Source organism: Pteropus vampyrus, unplaced genomic scaffold (genome assembly GCF_000151845.1).
Source record: "Pteropus vampyrus isolate Shadow unplaced genomic scaffold, Pvam_2.0 Scaffold317, whole genome shotgun sequence".
NCBI classification, from domain to species: domain Eukaryota; kingdom Metazoa; phylum Chordata; class Mammalia; order Chiroptera; family Pteropodidae; genus Pteropus; species Pteropus vampyrus.
This window is the reverse complement of record NW_011889098.1, coordinates 65,344-69,640: the sequence shown is the minus strand read 5'-3', so window position 1 is coordinate 69,640 and position 4,297 is coordinate 65,344.

Below are 4,297 nucleotides of genomic sequence, written 5' to 3'. Positions count from 1 at the left end.
GGGAGAAATTTTCCACTTGGTTAGATTTTAATCCCTCTAGAATTCTCCAGGCTGATCCTCCAAAGCCTCGAGGACTTAGTTCCAGCTGTACCTCTGCCTGTGGGCACTTTCCAGAAATTCACTGAGCATATTCCAAGGACAACCTCAACTGCTTTCCAGCTAGTTCTTGGGCCACAGCGCAGAGGGATCTGATCCAGTCCCAACAGCAGGGGTGTGTGCATTGCAAGCTGGTTCTCGAGTGGGTGGGGCTCGAGACAGGGAAGTTCCCTGGATCCGGAAGCCCTGAATCTGATGGCCACGCCCCCTTTCCCACACCCCATGAAGAATCGTTGCCCTGCACCAGACATCAACCGAGTGTGCCTGGCGTCTGAGCCTCTAAAAGCTTTGAACTGCATGTTTATTGGTAATAAAATTAAAACAAGTACAATAGAAAAATGATCACGTGCTGGTGATGAGAACAAACACTGATGACATTGGTGAAACGTCTTTGGAAAAATCCATCAGTAGCTTTAAAATATTCCCTTTTTTGGTTTTACTCCATCGTCTCCGGTTCTTTCAAAAATTGATAATCTTAAAGATTTTTTAAGAGCTTTATGTAAAAGATGTTCGTCATGGGATACTAACAAACGTTTGAAAAATTTAGGTATAGAAATATGATAAATTTACTGGATGGCTTAGTCATTTTTAATTGTTTAAAATTTCCTTGTATTTTCCGTTTATATATTTTTAATGAGTGTGTACTGTTTATGATGTGTCTATATAATTCCTATATATTTTTGTTATGTGGTGTGTGTGTGTGTGCATGTGTTTAGGGATCTCAAAACAACCAATTACCCATTCATTCATTAACTCATTCACTTATTAAATATTTAGTGTGTACCTACTATGTGCCATGTTATATGCTGTTCTGAATATTCAATATTAAATAACATTTCTTACTTTCGAGGACCTTATGATCCAGTAAAACAGACAAATGCTGGACCATGGCATACACTATAAAAGGTAGGATCACTGGAATAAACATAAGATGATGATTCAGAGAGCACAGAAGAAAAGCGTCTGATCGATTGGAAGATCACAGTAGGTTTCCTGGAGTGAGGGCCCTCTAAGCATAGTGCTTGGTGTACAGCAGATGCTCAATAAATAGATCTGAGTGAATGGCATCTGAAGGGCAGTAGGGGAAATCCTTTTAAGCCAGAGGAACAGTGGGTGCTACGGGTCCAGAAGCAAGAATATAGAACATTTTTAGGTACAAGTTTTCCAATATGGCTGGAATTTGGAGTTGAAGATAGAAAAGTGACAAGACATCAGGCCAAAGGGATGAGGAGGGACAAGACTATGAAAACCGTGACTGTCACGCTAAGGAGTGTGACCTCAGTGCTGAGGAGAATGGGCAGTGAGGACAGCACCAAGCTGCCCCTGTGAGAAGGTACTGGACAGAATAACACCTGCATTGACAAGGGACGACCCCAGAGGTGTGGACAGAGTAGAGACTGTTTTAGTCATCTAGGAGGCCTGAACTCAGGAGCGTCACTACAGACGGAAAAAGTAGGAATGGAAGAGATAGTAAGAAGACAGAGTCCGCAGGGTGTAGGGAGCTAAAGCTCCCCAAATTCAAAAGAATGCATGGTTTATCTCGGGAGGCCTGCTTGCATAAAAAGGAAAAGGCTGGTTCTGTGGAATTCCAGGAAGAAGAAGATTAAGTATAGATAAAGGGAGTGTCAAAGGGAGGGTCAAAGGAAGTGCCGATTGTACCTTGATCTTCAGGATGTTACTTTCATCATGTTATCTTGGGAGACCAAAAGGAACAGATTGTGTTTAAAAGAAGGATAAGAAATAAACTCGGAGAGACAGTTGTGAGATCTGCTCTCCCTCCTGCACCCTGTCTGTCTTCTCTTTTTTCTCAGTCCCCGCTCCCCCATTCAGGTACCCGGTTTGACTTGGTCGGCTGGCTTCCGACAGCAGGGCTTGAGGTTTAACTGAATATGACATAATATGGACAGAGAGGAATCCAGGCGTCTAGCAGCAAACGGAAGCCGTATGGGATCTGCAGTATGGACCTTGCACCAACAGTTCCTAAAGCCTCGGGTAGGGGGCTCGGGCTCCCATGGCACGTGCTCCTGCCCACTTTACCTCCTACCTTTTCCCTCAAACCACACCTATGGCATCTTTGGGACTTCTCCACCGCCAGCTGACAAAGAGAAAACTCAGGCCTGATTTACTGTTGGTTCTGAAGAAAATTCAGGCATGAAAAATGGACTGCTACCATGTGACAGACCCAATCAGGAGTGCCACTGGAAAAGAATTGGGGAAGAAGAGCCTCCTTCATGATCATGGACAGGGCGTGGATCCCCGACTGCCCTCAAATCTATCACACCTGTGCTGTGCTCAGCGCTTTGGGTTGATGGCCCCCTAGATGTGGACTGTATTACTCCGCTTCCTTTATGCTTTGGTTTCCAATTGAGTGGAGCCAGTGAAACCCCGGCAGGACATCCGATGGGGAGAGAAACGGTATTTTTTCACGCCCTCCATTTCACTTCCGGGTCCCCGGCAATAGCTGTGCCCTCTAAGATGAGCTCCTGCCCAATGCTTCTCCTCGACTGGGCTCCGGCAACGCCATTTCCTGTCCTTGCCTCTCAAACCCCACAGGTGGCGATGGTTTCCCACCGTCGCTCGTCCCCAGGTGTATCAACAACCATCGCTGGTCTCCCCAGCTCTGCCCACGCCTCTGCAATTCCTTCCTCCAGGCCAGTCTTTTCGTTGAAACCACCCAGGTAAATTCTGCTTCTTGATGGGACCTGGCCGGATACCACCCTTTCATCCTATGCGCTGTGGTTTTTAACACATTTTCCATCTCTTTGTCTTATGTTGTATTTGGAGAAATTTCTTTAGATCTAGTATCCAGTTTACTAATTCTCTCTTCAGCTACATGCCTGTTTTAATTTCAACAGTATGTTTTTAAAGATGATATTTTTTAAATATCATTTTTAAAAATCGGATTATTTTTATAAACTGCCTGGCTATTTTTTATAGTCTTTTTTTCCTGTTTGGTTTATTCTTTCCGTTTTATTAATTTATATTTGCATTAGGGTCATACTTTTACCTTTTTCTGAAAATTATCCTCTAACAAGGCTAAGTACAGGGTGCCGCAGGAGCACAGGGTGGGAGGCTGGATCTCGCCAGGGGGCTAAGAAAAAGGCCCTGGGAAAGATGTTATAGCTGAGAACTAAGGGGTGCCCAGCCATTTGTATCCAAATTACTGGACCCACCCCTATTGGTTGTTTGCCTGGAGAACCCTAACACACACCCTTTAAATCCATCCTCTACTGACATAAAAGAAATGAGTTCATGGTATACATAGGAGTCTGCATCTCAACCTTTTTCCTACTTAGCAACATATCATGGACATCCTTCCAGGTCAACAGGCTGAGATCTCATTCCTCTCAGGTGCCACACAGTAAACCATTGTATGGACGGACCACAGTTTAGTTAGGCAGAGGACATACAGACATAGAGGCTGCTTCCGGTTATTTGCTCTTGGTTACATTATTTGCATCAGGCTTTTAAGAAACAGATTCATACGCTGCCCTTGTCTTTTATTGTCAAATGCATTTACTTAGAATCTACCGAAAATTTACCCTATCGGATTTTGCCAGCTGCCACTTTAACAACAAATAGCCTGTATTTAAAGCCAAATGTGTCTGACAGGTGCCACGATCAGAGCGAAAGTTCTGTTTGCAGGGATCTGAGACACATCCGCAGCCAGCTGCTCTCCCTGCCCTTCCCGTGAAGCCAGGCACGTACGGGCATGTCATTTAATCTCTTAGGTAGGAGGCCCGAAACAAAAAGTCTCCCTCTTTTTCCCAATTATATATTTTTCCAATAAACCACTATGTTTGATCCAAATGCTAAGAAGACAGGCACCTAGAAAATACTTATAAGTTAAAAAATGAATGAACCATGTTTGCCTTTCACTCGCTGGTTATTTCATGGCGAGCAGAGGCGTCTCTGCCTGGTCCACGGTTCGCGAGGACCCCAGCTCCCACCTCGAGCCAACGTGAAAGGCTGGAAGGAGGACGGGGGACTTCAGGGCACTGATGTCATCACACTGGTATTCTCGACCCAGCCCATGAAGCGAATTCACTGGCATCTGCTGAGCTGCGGAATATTTCACATAATGGGAGGTCACGCAGATGTCCAGGCGATTAGTAAGATGACCCCAACAGCTTCTCTGCGCAGAGAGAAGTGTCTGTGGCCACCGTCACCGTTGCCATTTCTACTCCAGCCTTCTGGAATC